At 41.1% G+C, this 16,621-nt stretch overlaps 1 long non-coding RNA gene across 1 annotated transcript in view; it reads right to left on the bottom strand.

Annotated features, from left to right (window-relative positions):
• LOC124506338 (uncharacterized) overlaps positions 1-6,515 on the bottom strand; it is a 37,846-nt gene extending 31,331 nt beyond the window's left edge. The window contains exon 1 of the long non-coding RNA XR_006960741.1: positions 6,432-6,515. This is a non-coding gene — a long non-coding RNA (uncharacterized LOC124506338). The remainder of the gene's footprint in view (positions 1-6,431) is intronic.
• Between the last annotated feature and the right edge of the window lie 10,106 nt (positions 6,516-16,621).

Here is a 16,621-nt window from a genome sequence, read left to right as displayed (position 1 = left end):
TCCTATCCAAATAACATCAGTATTTTTAACAGAGCTAGAGCAAACAATTCTAAAATTTATATGTTACCAGAAAAGACCTCAATTGCCAAAGCAATCTTGAAACAGAAAACCAAAGCAGGAAGCATCACAATTCCGGACTTGAAGCTGTATTACAAAGCTGTAATCATCAAGACAGTAATGGTACTGGCAGTAAAACAGACACTGAGATCAATGGAACAGAAGAGAGAACCCAGAAATGGACCCACAAACGTATGGCCAACTAATCTTTGACAAAGCAGAAAAGAATATCCAATGGAATAAAGACAGTGTCTTCAGCAAGTGGTGCTGGGAAAACAGGACAGCGACGTGCAGAAGAATGAACCTGGACCACTTTCTTACACCATACACAAAAATAAACTCAAAATGCATGAAAGACCTAAACGTAAGACAGGAAGCCATCAAACCCTTGAGCAGAAAGCAGGCAAAAACCTCTTTGATCTTGGCTGCAGCAACTTCTTACTCAACACGTCTCCAGAGACAAGGGAAATAAAAGCAAAAATCAACTATTGGTAGTTTATCAAGATTAATGCTCTGTACAGCGAAGGAAACAATCCGCAAAACTAAAAGGCAACCTATGGAATGGGAGAAGATATTTGAAAATGACATATTGGATAAAGGGCTACCATCCAGAATCTATAAATAACTTACCAAACTCAATACCCTCAAAATAAATAATATAGTTAAGAAATGGCGAGAAGACATGAATAGGCACTTCTCCAAAGAAGATATCCAGATGGCTAAACAGACACATGAAAAGATGTTCAACATCACTCATCATCAGGGATATGCAGATCAAAACACAATGAGATACCACCTCACACCTGTCAGAATGACTAAAATTAACAACTCAGGAAACAACAGATGTTGGCATGGATGCAGAGAAAGGAGAACCCTTTTGCACTGTTGGTGGGAAAGCAAACTGGTGCAGCCACTCTGGAGAACAGTATGGAGGTTCCTCAAAAAGTTAAACATAGAACTACCCTATGACCCAGCAACTGCACTACTAGGTATTTATCCAAAGCATAGAAGAATAGTGATTTGAAGGGGTACATGCACCCCAATGTTTATACTGGCACTATCAACAATAGCCAAGTGTTGGTAAACGGAAAGAGCTCAAATGTCCCTCAACTGATGAATGGATAAAGAAGATGTGATATGTATATACGATGGGATATTGTTCGGCAATTAAAAAGAATGAAATCTTGCCATTTGCAGCAACATGGATGGAACTAGAGGGTTTTATCATAAGCAAAATAAGTCAGCCAGAGAAAGACAAATATCATATGATTTTACTCATATGTGGAATTTAAGGAACAAATCAGATGAACATATGGGAAGGGGGGAACAGAGAGGGAAACAAGCCACAAGAGACTCTTAATGATGGAGAACAAACAGGGTTGATGGAGGGCGGTGGGGGGGGGGGGGATGGGCTAGATGGGTGATGGGCAGGAAGGCATCACCTGTTGGGATGAGCCCTGGGTTTTGTCTCTAACTGATGAACCACTGAATTCTACTCCTGAAACCGATATACACTATATATCAACTAACTTGAATTTAAATAACATCTTCAAAGAAAAACAAAGAAGAAGAAACAGTGTACATAGCGTCGTGGGGTCTTGAGCAAGTGCCTAAATCGTAATCACCTTGCCCATCAAATAGGTGTTATCATTGCTGTGACTACCTGACAGAAAGACCTGTGGGATAGACTTAGCTCAGTACACTCTCCTACGGTCGTGCAAACATTTGAGGCGCAATTTTCGTCATTGGCTTTGTTATCAGGCCCCCCGCAGTTCTGCCACTTACTATCCATACGACCTTGGGAATGTTATTTAACCTCTTAGAGCATCAGTTTCTTCATCTGTAAAACCTGCAACGCGGGGTAAATATCTGAAGTCACTAAGTGAGATCACGTATGCGTGATTAGTAACACGCACGGCGTCACATTCAAGCAGACAGAACGACGTTCAAACACTTCCCCAGAAACAGCAGCCACATTTTAAGAAACATGTGCTTTCACCGCTTTTCTGGTTATATCTCGTAGCTGACTGCTGTCCCCGCATTCATATCAGAATGGTTCCAGGGGCTGCTGTGTGAGAAAGGAATACGTCTGTAATCAGTAGCAGACACACTAAGCTGAAGAAAAAGAAATTTCCAAACTGCATTTCTTTCCTCTCATTTAGCCAGGGACATATTCACAGGAGGAACTCTGGGTCGGTAAATAGTTTATCAAAATTCTTTCTGGGTTTCATTGTATTCAATTTAAAGAAGGGAGATAAGACAAATGACATGCATCAAAATAAATCCCAGAATTTGAGAATGAAGCAAGAAAAAGGAATAAAGAAGCTGGAAGAAATAATATGTGAATATTTGTCAGTTACTGGGCTGCGGACTTTTTGAGTGTAATATTCTAGAAGGGAACCATAAAATAACAGCGATAGAAACATGACTTCCAGGGGTGCCTGGGTGGCTCAGTTGGTTAAGCGTCCGACTTTGGCTCAGGTCACGAGCTCGCCGTTTGTGGGTTTGAGCCCCGCATCGGCTCTGTGCGATCTGACAGCTGGGAGCCCGGAGCCTGCTTCGGATTCTGCGTCTCCCTCTCTCCGCCCCTCCCCCACTCACGCTTGTCTCTCTCTCAAAAATAAACATTAAAAAAATTTTTTAAAAAAGTTCTTCCACTCTTCACTCTAAAAAGACAAACAACTAACTAGGAAAACTATGGGATATATAGATGGATTATTATTACAATAAGATAATTACATTGAGATTAATAGCATAATGACACTAAAATGAGATTAATGAGGTAAGTGGTCTTATTGTGTTGAAATGTTCTCTACAACGAAAAGAGAAACATCCACGAAGAGAGCTGATGCTATGAGCTGAATATCTTTGGCTCCTAAAAGTTCCTCTGCCGAGACCCTCAAGTCCAGTGTGACGGTATTAGGAGGTGGGGTCTTTGGGACGTGCTCAGGGAACCCTCGTCAGGGCAGTAATGCCCAGATGCCAGAGTGCCCCCTCACCCCTCCTGTCCTGTTTGGACAGTGTGAGAAGACCGGTATGCATGGACCGGGAAAGGACCTTCACCAGACGCTGCATCTGCAGGTGCCTGGATCTGGGATTCGCCACACTCCAGGACTGTGGGAAACAAGTTTCTGTTGCTTACAAGCCACCCAGTCTGCGTTATTTCTAGTATAGCAGCCCAGACTAAGACAAATGGGTAAATGACAAATTCAGATGATTCACTGGAAGAGTACTAAGTAAGCGACTAGTATATGCTAGACAGGGTTCTAGGTGGTAGGAATTCATACCAGAAGGAAAGAGATAGCCATACTTCTTCCGCTCGGGAAGCTTCTAATCTAAGGAGAAGGGGGACAGTAAGAAGTACAGGGAGGCAGTTACACAATTAAACAACATGATTTTCGGTGGCAAACGTATGTTAGACAAAAGCAGGGGGAGCAGATAGAGAATGGCGGGGGAGAGGCTATTTGGGACCACAGACGCATGGAAAGTTCCTCCGAGAAGGTGACATTGGAGCAGAATAGATGGAGGAATAGAGTGAGCCTTGAGATCTAGAGACAGAGATGCCCTGAGGGTGGAGAAAACCAACAGTGAGGTCAAGGTCTCTGAGAGAGAAACGACCTTCGCACGATGTAACAGCAGCAAAGTGCATGTGGCTGGAACAGAGTAAGACAGGAAAGGTGGCTGGAAAGAAAGAGGGTCCAGCTCATGTGGACACATATTTACAATATTTGACCAGTGATTCCAATTCTAGGAATTTATGTTGTTGATGAAACCATTGAATATATATATATATATGGACACATATTCGTACATTATAATTCAAAATAATGCAATGTTGAAAACAAACCAGTGTCCTACCACAGAGGTGATTGCATTAGTGTGGCTAGAACACTAACTTGGGAATTTATGCAGAAATAAAGTGATATTTTCACACGACTTAATGAAAATAAATACTAAGGACAATACATTGAAGGGAAAAAAAGCAGTATGCAAAAGGAAAAATGGCCCTAATTTTAGTGAGAAAACAAAGAAGCAAGCAAACAGGAACATGGAGAGGTAAGAAGTGATTATCGCAGTGTTGAAAAATTATAGGTGATTTCGAACTTCCTCTTTATCGGCCTGTGTTTTCCATTTTGTCCAGGGGCAATGTGTCACTGTTATACTCAGATAAACAGTCAAGGGTCATTAAGAAAATGAAGTTTGCATTCAAAAATGTCTTGCTTTTTATAAAATGGCCTCTGATGGGTTATCCTCATAGGGAATTGTATGTACACCTTCTTTGGCTAGAGACAGAACTAAGGCGAGGGAAATGCATAGTTCTCTGGATGTATTTTTGAAAAGAATCATCGCAGAAAGATGGGATATTAGACAGGGAGAGGACAGAAAGATAGTCAAACGACTTTGTTTTGAAGATGATGAGACTGCGACTCAGGAAAGATACGAAACCTTCCAAGAACCCCACGATGAGTTAAGGGCGGCAGTGAGACTGAAGCCTCCGTCTCTTTTCTTTGTTTCTTCCAAGAATTTTATTTAAATTCTGGTTAGTTAACATGTAGTATAGCCTTGGTTGCAGGAATGGAATTTAGGGATTCATCACTTATACCTAACACCCAGTTAAAGCCTCTATATCTGAATTCTCATTTTCCTATATCCCAGAACCCCTCCTTAGGCCTAACAGCAGCATTACCAATGTCAGGGTAACAGGGATATGTCAGAAGAAGGAAGAAATGACTGGTAGAAACTTGCTTGGACGCGTAAGCAGCTGAAATTACTCACGAGGCAATAAAATGGATTTCCATAAGCCCAACATGAAAATCTACCGTAGGGGTTTGCAGACGCTGCTTGCATATCAGGTGCACGCGAGTGAGCGTGCACGTTGTGTGCGTGGGTGTGCGTGCACTGTGCGTGCGTGAAGGAAGAGGAGATCCTTTCTGACCTGCAACGGCGCTGCATCCGTGGAATAACGATGTAAGGATGGGTTCTACTGTACTTGTCGTCTACATGTGCTCTGGAGGCAGCAGCGAGCCCACAGGAGGCCTTGCAAAGTTCAATTTTCAATTCCTCCCCCACAGAGCATGAAGCGAAATGGAAAAACAAATGTTGCCAAGTTGAGTTTTGTAATACATTCGGGGAGAAAGGATATTAAGTTTGAAAGTCAAAGCAGTACATTTCTTCCCTGTGTGGCTGTAATCTAATCCTGTTCTTGGATAAAAATGTAGATCATGAGGGTGGGAGCCTGAAACTGGTCACCTCATCTCCATATTTACGACCTACGTTTGCACGCGTACATGTGACTCTTTAAGCTGTTCCTGGGGATCTATTCCCTTATTTAAATTTTTCGTTACTCTTAGTAACATGTATAAGAATCGTCTGTAGAACTTTCTGAAGATACAAATTCCTAGTCTCCCATGAAAAATTCTCATTCAGGGACTTGCGAGTTTTTGTTTTGAGAGAGAGAGAGACACAGAGAGAGAGAGAGAGAGAGAGAAAGAGAGAAAGAGCAGGGGAGGGGCAGAGAGAAAGGGAGAAAGAGAATCCCAAGCACATTCTATGCTATCAGCACAGAGCCCAGCGTGGGGCTCGAACTCCCAAACCGTGAGATCATGCCCTGAGTAGAAAGCAAGAGTCTGAGCCCCCCAGGTGCCTGGGACCTGCATGTCTTAATGAGCATCTCAGGTGATTCTAGTGCAGGTGGTCAGCCCTACTCTGCCTTGAAAAACTGCTACTTGCTTTGCTGTTCTTTCTGGTTAATTCCTTCTAATGAGGCCTTCCCACCACTGTTTTCTCCTGGGGAACATGTACATTTCCCTTCAATTTGTAAAAAATGTTCTTAGATGTCTCGCTGTCTCTTTTTACTGTTCCTTTGTTTTTCCAATCCATACACTGGTTAATATGAAACATCTTCACTTGGCTTCCAGAACACACATTAGCATCTTTTTCTCTCGCATTTTTGGCCACTTCTCAGTAGTCTTTCTCGCTCCCTACTCATCTCTCCAAGCTCTCCAGGTTGGTACTCACAGGCCTCGGTCCTCAGATATTTTCTGTTTCCTGTCCAAACCACTCCCTAAGTAATCTTATCCATCTCACGGCTTGTATGTCCAACTGTTCGACATCTCCCCTTGGATGTCTACACAGCATTTTCAACTTGCCATGCCCCCTCCTGGGATCCCGATAATCCCTCCAAACCCAAGTCTCCTCCAGTGTTCTCCATCTTTCCCGTTGCCAAAATTCTTGGAATTATGTTAAACTCTTCCCTTTCTCTCATATCCTGTATTCAATCCACTAGTAAATCTCGTTGGTTCTGCTTAAAAATTCGTTTATAATCTGGACACGTCCAACCACCCCAAACCCCAGCAGTCACCACCAATTCTCACCCGTGAGATTCAAAGCATCCTCGTTGACCTCCTTTCTGTCACACCTACGTCCCTTTTCTGAGCCATCCTGACCTCGGCAGCCGGGATGGGCTTGTTAAAATGTAAGTGAGACCGCATTGGTGCTCAAAACCCAGACTTGTCATCTCACAGAGGAAACGCCAAGGTCTGTGCTATGCCCCCCCAAGCCCTCCAACAATCTGCCCCCAAGGCCACTCCTTGCCCCTAGACTCGCCCACTTATTCCTTCGGCTCCAGCCCACCAGCCTCTTTCCCGGTTCTGGGAACATGGCGGGACATTCCCGCCACAGGGTGTTTGCAGCTGCCATTTCCTCTGCGGAATGTGCTTCCCTCAGATATGGGCATGCCTTGCTGTCTCACTTCCTTCAGCTTTTTACTTAAAAAGTCACTTTCTCAGAAAAACCTTTCTTGGCTAATCTGTCTAAAATGTCAAGTCCCATCCCCCACCCCCAACCATCCTAAACTCTTGACTCTTCTCCTCCCACCCCTTGTTTTCTTTTCTACTCTTAGCTCTTGTTCTAACTTGGTAGGTATTTACCAGGACCAGCTACAGGTGACTGCTAGTTCTTGGAGTGTTTAGTTTATTGTCATATCCCTAGCAACTAGAACAATGCCAGGCCCATAGCAGATGTTTTATAAATACTGGTTGGATGACTTAACAAATGAATATTTAATCCCTTGGGCCCCACAATCCACCCAATTTACCTCCTGCATTTTCTCCAGTTCTCCCCCTTATATCTTCCCATCTCTTTTCCCCGTAAGTAACCAGACACCAAATACCTTTATGTGACCCCCCAGAAAAGTTCTCTGCTTCCTACCCTAATATTCTTTGGACTGTGAACTTCTTTTCCTATAAAAATGGTAGTCTTTACTTTTATAGCGCCTTCCCTGTGCCCAGCACTAATACAATCAACCTCTGATATAATGCTATCTTCCCATTCCACAGATGAGTAAAGTATTCTTTGAGTGAGCAGGCTGAGATCACATGTAATGGAGATCGCCCTTTGAACCCTTTGAACCTGGGCTTTTTTCCGTAAATGATGCTCTACCTTTTCATACCGGTGCCATTTCACAGGGCTTCATGTGCAACCGTCCCATCTGTGAAACTCTCCCGGATCCTAATTACGATGCACTATCCTCCCAAGATGTCCTTGAGTAGATCCGACTTTGTTTTGTCATTCAGCCGTTGTATCTTAAAACTTAACCTACACATGTGCTTCTCCTAAAGCTTTTCTGAAGGAAGGAGGATTTTTATCTGTGCAGTTTTACGTCACTTGTCTCCAGAAATCTCCCCCTTTCTCTCAGCCTATCGGTCTCCTTCCTCAGGTCTCTCAACAGTTAAACCTCAAATTCCAACCCCGCTTTTTAAAATGTGTCATGCGAGGCAGTGTGAGCCAACGTCAGCAGAAAATTTGGATAACTCATTGTTCCAAAATGGAATTACTGGCGCGTCAGTCTGGCAAAGTTACTTGAGCAGTGAAAAGGTAGCAGTGAAAAGATGCCAAGCATCTCCCCTTAAATTTTTGTTGGCTAACCACATCCATCGGAATGACATAGCCAAGACAAAATGTTAACACGATTTTGGAGGACAAGGACACCTGCGTCTCTATCGTGATACGTTCATCCCACTTTTAATCACAAAGACTAAAGATCGGCTAGTTGACCTTATGGGAAAAAAACTGCCCGACAAAGTGAAAAAATCAGGATAATTGAATATTTTCCAAATCCATCATGTTCTTCTTGCCGAGATGAACCTAATGTAGACGCTGCAGACGAACACAGTGGCACCTCCGTAGAGGTGAATGTTTTAATGCTCGTGTTTCCCAGCATAGACGCCTTTCTTCCTTCGTAATCCACCCACAGCTGCTCTGTAAATCCCTATTTTCTTTAGAGCAAGCCTGAGCCGCTCAATGTTCTCTCTGCATTTTTATTAGAAAAGTGGGGAAGGAGAAACACTAGACGATGGTGGCGCTTTTATTAATTCACTACATTTCCTAGAGACAAGGAAGGATTTTACGGTCCTACTGCGCTGAGGCGTAACCCGTGATATATGCTAGGGTTTTCATTCTTTTTTTTTTAACCTGTTTTATTTTTTATTTTTTTAATTTACATCCAAATTAGTTAGCATGTAGTGCAACAATGATTTCAGGAGTAGATTCCTTAATGCCCCTTCCCCATTTAGCCCATCCCCCCTCCCACACCCCATCCAGTAACCCTCTGTTTGTTCTCAATGTTTATGAGTCTCTTCTGTTTTGTCCCCTTCCCTGTTTTTATGTTATTTTTGTTTCCCTTCTCTTAGGCTCATCTGTTTTGTCTCTTAAAGTCCTCACATGAGTGAAGTCATATGATATCTGTCTTTCTCTGACTAATTTCACTTAGCATAATACCCTCCAGTTCCATCCATGTAGTCGCAAAGGGCAAGATTTCATTCTTTTTGATTGCCGAGTAATACTCCGTTGTATATATATACCACACCTTCTTTATCCATTCATCCATCGAGGGACATTTGGGCTGTTTCCATACTTTGGCTATTGTCAATAGTGCTGCTATAAACATGGGGGTGTGTGTGTGTCCCTTTGAAACAGCACACCTGTATCCCGTGGATAAATGCCTAGTAGCACAATTGCTGGGTCGCAGGGTAGTTCTATTTTCAATTTTTTGAGGAACCTCCATGTTGTTTTCCAGAGTGGCTACACCAGCTTGCATTCCCATAGGGTCTTCATTTTTAATAACTCTCTGCTAAAAGGAAAAGGTTAAAGTTGCTGATTTATAAAAGAGGAAAATACATACAATAGATAAAATAGAATGTATGTATTTTGGAGATCATAGCTTTCCTACTACTGAATTTCAAATCTGCTGAAGTGTAACACAACCGGCAGTCAGTGATGAGGAAGAATGACAAAACAAAAAATCTGGAAGCAGCTTCAGTCACTTAATGCATCAGCGCAGACAAAAATCTCATCGCAGATTTTAGAAAGGAGATGCATGCATCAGATTTTTGGCCAAGTGCTTATCAAATAATTGCAGATTCATATGGCAGTAAATCTTTAACACTTTTTTTGGTCAACTTCATTGTTCTCACCATCATCCCTATCAGGTGTCAACCAATACACTGGGGCAAAAATCCACTGGGCTGCTGATACTTTAGGCCAAGTATTGCCATTGTAGCCATTGTATAGACATATTTCAGTTTGATCAATTCTCTATGACTTGCTAAAAATGGTCAGTCTGAACACACGTCTATCTGAAAATAAAAGCTATTTAGTAAAAAATTGTTGAATTCTTTTGAGAAATTTGATGGCAAGACGGATATTTTAAAATTCTAGCATCCATTGGAGAATTAACATAATTAAACATAGCTAAGATAAAGTCTTAAGATGTGCCATTATTTTGTGTACCCTTGAGAAAGAAAAAAAAGCTGTCAATTAAACTACTAATTAAACTAATCAATGCTTTGTTATCTTTAGAAATGTTATGCTTATTCAAAGAACACTTTCATACATAATTTTCATACATAACTTATTCATACATAATTTTTTAAATTACTTCTGCGCATAAATAAAAATGAAATTATTAGCAGAATACACTGGTTTAAGTATCCCTGAGGCTTGTTCCAATTCAGAATCCAACTCTCCTGAATAATTTTTTGGTTGAGAAAGATTTAACTCTGTATTTTTCCATATAATGTCATTTTCTGAGTCATCAAGAATGTTGAGAATATAGCATTTGTTTACAAAATGCTCCACTGTTGTCTTTGAAATGTTCTTCTACCCACAAACACCATCTCATAAAGTTTGATGCTTGCGTGTTCTTACTCTTACCAGAGGCCACAAGTGATGTCGACCATATTATGACTGCCCCTGGCCAAGAGCATTTGAGAGACACCAAGGGTTTATCCTGATTGTAGAGCTGTTCAAAATGAGAAAATGAAATGCATCTTAGAATTGATGATATGCGGCATACTGTTTGCCAAATACGCCAAGTAGATTTTCTCTTTCCTATCCAGGACAACAATTTTATGTGCAGAAACTTACTTTTACATGTGTTCTCCAATGTCTTCTGTTTTAGTGACTCCGTATTTTCATGTCCTTCACCTTTCTGGTAGTCTTCTTAAATATCAAGTTTAGTTTGGGGCACCTGGATGGCTCAGTTGGTTGGGCGTCCGACTTTGGCTCAGGTCATGAACTCATGGTTCATGGGTTCCAGCCCCATGTCGGGCTCTGTGCTGACAGCTCGGAGCCTGGAGCCTGTTTCGGATTCTGTGTCTCCCTCTCTCTCTGCCCCTCCCCTGCTCATGCTCTGTCTGTCTCTCTCTCTCTCAAAAATAAACATTAAACATTTTTAAAAAATATATGAAGTTTCGTTTATGAATGTCCAACCCAAATATTGACCATAGAATTCAATTTAAAGGTCCGTCCAAGTCAGATTTCCTTCTAATTCACTATTATATGTTGGGGAAATGCTGGATTAAGCAAAATTAAACAGGATTCTTTTTTTTTTTAATTTTTTTTTAACGTTTTATTTATTTTTGAGACAGAGAGAGAGAGAGCATGAACGGGGGAGGGGCAGAGAGAGAGGGAGACACAGAATCCGAAACAGACTCCAGGCTCTGAGCCATCAGCCCAGAGCCCGACGCAGGGCTCGAACTCACGGACCGCGAGATCGTGACCTGAGCTGAAGTCGGACGCTTAACCGACTGCGCCACCCAGGCGCCCCAAACAGGATTCTTTAATACAACTTTCTCAGAGCCTGTAATATATTGATGTATATTGTGATTATCTAAGAGTGGCAAATTATGTAGTGTTTCTGAAAATTATTTTATTATAGAACATTATTAATAGAATATGTTATAAAACGTGTGCTTTAAGGAACACTCTTTGAAAAAAGTCTCTTATAGTTATCTAATATTCTTTGTGAGGTTTCTTTTTAGTGTATTCTCTTTGCTATGTGGAACTCTAAATTACTAAAAATAAAAGGTTGAGTTTGATTTTAATACAGATAATTGCATATTTATCCAGTATTATCAAAATTTGAGGTGGTCATAATATAAATTTTAGGTAATAGAATTTTATTTTTTCGCAAAATTATTGGCCTTCTATCATACAGTGTGCTTACACAATTATATCACATATGTTTGTTTTGCAAACTGACCTAATATGGTCATGAAGCAAATGGTAGGCTTATTGGATAAATGCGACCCATTTTTACCCAATAAAATGGGTTAAGGTAGATGAAGGCTAAATGTTCTTCCCCCTGGAACTTTCCCACAAATTGCTTTATTTCAGATAAATGTTACTAGTAAACAGGTACAAAACAAATAACCAGTTCTTACAGCCGCTCTGGGCACATTCTAACTCTGCTTAGACGCTCCCGGTGCCGGGCATGACAGACTTACTCTGAGGTCAACACAGTGGCATCCTGGAAGTAGGACTGGCTGGCCTTGTACCTAGTTCAGGAGATAAGGAACTCTGTGAAGCGAGAGAATGTAGGTCCGATGGGGTCTGGTCAAGACCGTGCTCTGCACCAAAGGCATTCGACTGCTAACCTTGCTAAATTCTTATACTTCGTTCATTCCAGACGGGAGTCTCACCAACATTTCCTACCAACCACATATCTAGAACCCTATTCCCTTCAGCAATGAAAATTCATCTCTAGTATTGTTTATACGAATTAACAAAATCCTCATGTGTTTATTTAGACAAAGGTGTGTGAGAACTAAGTATTCAAAATCTGCAATGCTGATTTCTGACAAAATTTGTTTGTACAAATGCTAACCAACTATTGCTTTGGTTTAAGTTGGAGTTAACTTGTATACCTGTACATATATGTCATAATACTAATATCTGATTTTTTGAGACAGAGAGAGAAAGAGGGAGAGAGAGTCCCAAGCAGGCTCCATGCTGTGCACAGGGCTCGGTCCCATGACCCTGGGATCATGACCTGAGCCAAAATCGAGTCTGATGCCCAACACACTGAGCCACCCAGGCGCCCCTAATATCTGATCTTTAAACGTAAATTTCCATCATATTGACAATGTAAAAATTTACCGTACTAAATAGAATATAGCCAATGGAATTCAAATGTATTTATAGTAATTTAGCACCATTGTTATATTTTTCAATTAACGGACATCCCATTGATATCTCTGAGCTCCAAAGAGATACATCGGGATATTTGCAAGCATAGTAAATACGCACAGACCCCATACTGAGTTCTAGGTTCTTCTTGTATACATTTGTAAAAGTCCTCTCTCACTCTCAATTCTGCCATATTATTATTCTTGTGTTCCACCCTCCAGTTTGCTACTTGATAGAGAAACCTCATATTTGATCTGCTTAAAATGATTCACAAAGTAAGACCAAGCCAGGTCTGACTTAGGGCCTAAAGTTTTCCCACAGAGTGAAGTATACAGACTTTCGAGAATGATCTTTGGAACACCTAGTTTGGCTGTTCAGAGATGGCCCCTTGGTTTTATTAGAGTTCCTTAAGTTGCCGCATAAGTATTTTCAAAACAACGTGCAAAGTAAGTTATACCAGATTTTATTGGCCTTAGTGTTTTCATATTTTCTGCAGTTTTGTTTGGCCTCAAAAGTGAATTCAACAACTTTCCAAGCTTGGTAAAATTACTATCGCACTAGAAAAACAATTACGTCAACTGTAATGCATTAGGGAAAAATATATGTGTGGTCATCGCCCTATTCAAGGTGTTGGTCAGATTAAGATCATTAATTTGCATATTTTTTATTCTCAATATAAAGTTGTCCCGCATATGCCTTAGGGCCATATTAAGAATGCTGCTGCACTTCCTGGGGGTCTGGCCAACACTCCTAATAACTACAAACATTTGAAAATGACCTGAAACAGAACTATTAAAAATTCCCAGCTGTGCCGAATAGGATAGGATTGTTGTCCAAAAACTAAAAAATTTGGGGGGGGGGGAGCTAACTACAAAAAGGACAATATCCTAGAGTTGGGAAAAAGTTGCCAAAACTTGTCCTCGGTGAAGCCACTTCATTTTTAATGCTCCTGCTGTTTACCAAGTCCCCATGATAATGCTTTCAGTAATTAAAACAAAACAAAACAAAACAGAACAACAACCTCTGTCTTCAGGTACATTTCGTTCTTTTTTTTTTTTTTTTTTTGAGAGACAGAGTGAGACAGAGCACGAGTGGGGAAAGGGCAGAGAAAGAAGGACAGAACCTGGAGCAGCCTCCAGGCTCTGAGCAAGCGTTCAGCCACAGAGCCCGATGCGGGACTCGAACCCATGAACCGTGAGATCATGACCTGAGCCGAAGCCGGACGCTCAACCGACTGAGCCACCCAGGAACCCCCAGGTACATTTCATTCTATTCTGAAACAGGTCACATTAGGTTTTTTTGTGGTTTTAAACAGGGTAATAATTGGAATGTGCCTCCTAGCCAGTCCCCTGCGCTAATTTTCCATGCTTTACAGAGGAGGGAAAGTTTGTTTACTCTTCTGTAAATTGGGTCTTCAAGTGCTTACAGATCATCTCTCGGTGTCTCTGCACCTTCACCCCTACCACAGGTCTCCCACTCCCATGCTTTTATCTTCCTAATCATTAGGACAGGGTCTCCACACAGATACTTCACTGCTCCTATGGCCTCATTACCATGCACATTAGTTTTCCGACATTTACATAGGGCGCCCAAGCAGATTTTAAAGCCAAGCCATTTAAGGAACTATAAATTGGACAGATCTGAATTTTTTTGCCTTTGTTCCCTTGAAATGACCTACTTCTTTGGTATTGTATCCCACATCCTTTCTTTGTTAAATTTTTATTGTGTTTCCCTCTGTGCGGCCCATTCTGAAATTGCGTCTCATTGATTGTCCTACTCTACAAGGTTGCTGCTTCCTTCCAACCTTCCTGAGAGGTTTGGAGTGTCACTCCAGCCAACCCTAAAACAGAAATGGCCAAGAAACGACTTGGATTAGTGCTGACTTTTCATAGCTTTGCTATTAGCCTATGCTCAAACCTAAAAAATATAATCGTGAAACACACATCATGACCTTGCAAAGATGCCACATTATATTAGACTTTAGGGTCACTTCAGGATTCTTTAATTAGTTAATCAGAATAGAATACCGAAAATGTATTTGTAAGATTATGTCAATGACACAGGCAAATATTGTCCGTACTTTGTCAAAACAGTCTCACACTGGTAAATGTTTAACAATTTCAAACGAGGGACACTTCTTGCCTTTACACAGGAAACAAATTCCTTGAGACCTCCAAAGAAAAAAAAAATCTTAGAGAAAAATTAGGGTTAGTGTCTAATGATGTGATTGTTAGCTTAATTAAAAGTAAACTGTATTTACTGTAAAAAGTAAACTGTATTTACCTGGGTGTCTCAGTTGGTTGAGTGTCTCTCTCTTGATTTTGGCTCAGGTCATGATCTCACGGTTCGTGAGTTTGAGCCCCCTGTCGGGCTCTGCGCTGACCATGGGGAGCCAGCTTGGGATTCTCTCTCTCCCTCTCTCTCTTGGCCTCTCCCCTGCTCCTGCTTTCTCTCTCAAAATAGGTAAATAATCTTTTTTTAAAAAAGTAAACTGCATTAGTAATTTTGTGCAAGACTTTTGATGCTTACTTCTCTTCCACAGGGCAATGTTATTTTCTTTTGTAGAAAAAAAATGTAGGGAGGGAAGTCAGAAACGATAACTGAGATTTCAGAACGCAAAAGATGGCCTCGGTCTCAACCCCTCAAGAGCAACTCCTTGAATGTAGGAAAATTACACATCAGAAGCGTTAAAGTAGTTGGCTAGAAAAAAGGAATCTGGTCATTAATAAGGATTAAATGCACAAGTTTTAAATACTGTCATTAATAAATTCAAAATGGGCTCAGCTGAAAAGAATAAATGTATAATATGGAATTCCAAGGGGCATAAATATAAGAAAATATTTTCTTGATTGAAATAAAATTCTCACTCCAGGAAAGGGACTTTAAAGACCCGAATACCAATTTCTTGCTCGAGAAATGCCAAGGTATGAGGAGAACGCAAAGTATGACAGTTCGCTGGACGTAAGCCAATCTTATAAAGATAAAAGCAAGGCATTCTGAAGGAGACTGGCAGACATCCCAGATCGATTAAGAAAGAATCCTGCAGTACACGCAACATATTCATCTTTGAAACCTTAAATTTAGATAATGCAGCTCAAGAACGGATACGTGGAAATAAAACGTACAACTAAGCTGAAGAAAAATTCCAGATGTAGCGATTCTTCTCCATGGCGGACGCATAACTCAGCGACTCATTCTATGACGCGGAATCACTGGTTAATCCAATGAAATAAAAGAAAACGGACGCTTGACGCGACAGACTACCCGACTGGCTGACTGGCTCTGTGAGCTGTCAAAAAGTCAAGCTGGTCGTCGCAACAAACCCAGTTCTTAAAGATCAAATCTGGAGGTTAACGCTCAGGGTATGTCAGCTGGATGAATTGTATGTGACATCGCTACCTGGGAATCTAGACACTGTGTGGTGATTGTATGTATACATTACACACAGAGTAGAAGAGTGTTGTATACATTGAACACCCCTGGGCTTATAATTGTATTGCCATGTACTATAATTGTCTTCAAGTTAGGACCCAGGAAATAGAAATGGGCTTCGATTTGAGGGTACCAAGTAGAGAAGAGTTGTCTTATAACTTTATGCTATACATTTAGTATGCGCCATTGCAATTATAATTTTATTCTTCGTTGAAAAAAATTGTGTTTGTTTATTTATTTGAGAGAGAGAGAGAGACAGAGCAAAAGTGGTGGGAGCGGGGGGCAGAGAGACACAGAATCGGAAGCAGGCTCCAGGCTCTGAGCTGTCAGCACAGAGCCTGACGTGGGGATTTGAACCCACAAACTGTGAGATCATGACCTGAGCCGAAGTCAGATATTTAACCCACTGAGCCCCCCAGGCGCCCCACAGTTACAATTTTAAAAGTACTTAACCAGAAGGAACTCAGTACTATGGCCTATTGAGAAAGAACAATGCTCAGAGGTCGGGCTCCCTCACTAATAATTGGGAAGAGGAAGACATTAATGCTGTTTTGGAAGAGAGTAAATAAATCATTAAGTTTCAGTTCTCCTAAGAGACATATTTTCAGAGTCACTTCCTCCCTCTTTAAACACAGATAATGTGATACTTTTAAGAAAAGGTGCT

Source organism: Lynx rufus, unplaced genomic scaffold (assembly GCF_022079265.1).
Source record: "Lynx rufus isolate CCGP_SWC_20201006 ecotype Redwood Valley unplaced genomic scaffold, mLynRuf1.p SCAF_9, whole genome shotgun sequence".
In the NCBI taxonomy this organism is placed as follows: domain Eukaryota; kingdom Metazoa; phylum Chordata; class Mammalia; order Carnivora; family Felidae; genus Lynx; species Lynx rufus.
This window is presented reverse-complemented; position numbering and strand designations above follow the sequence as displayed.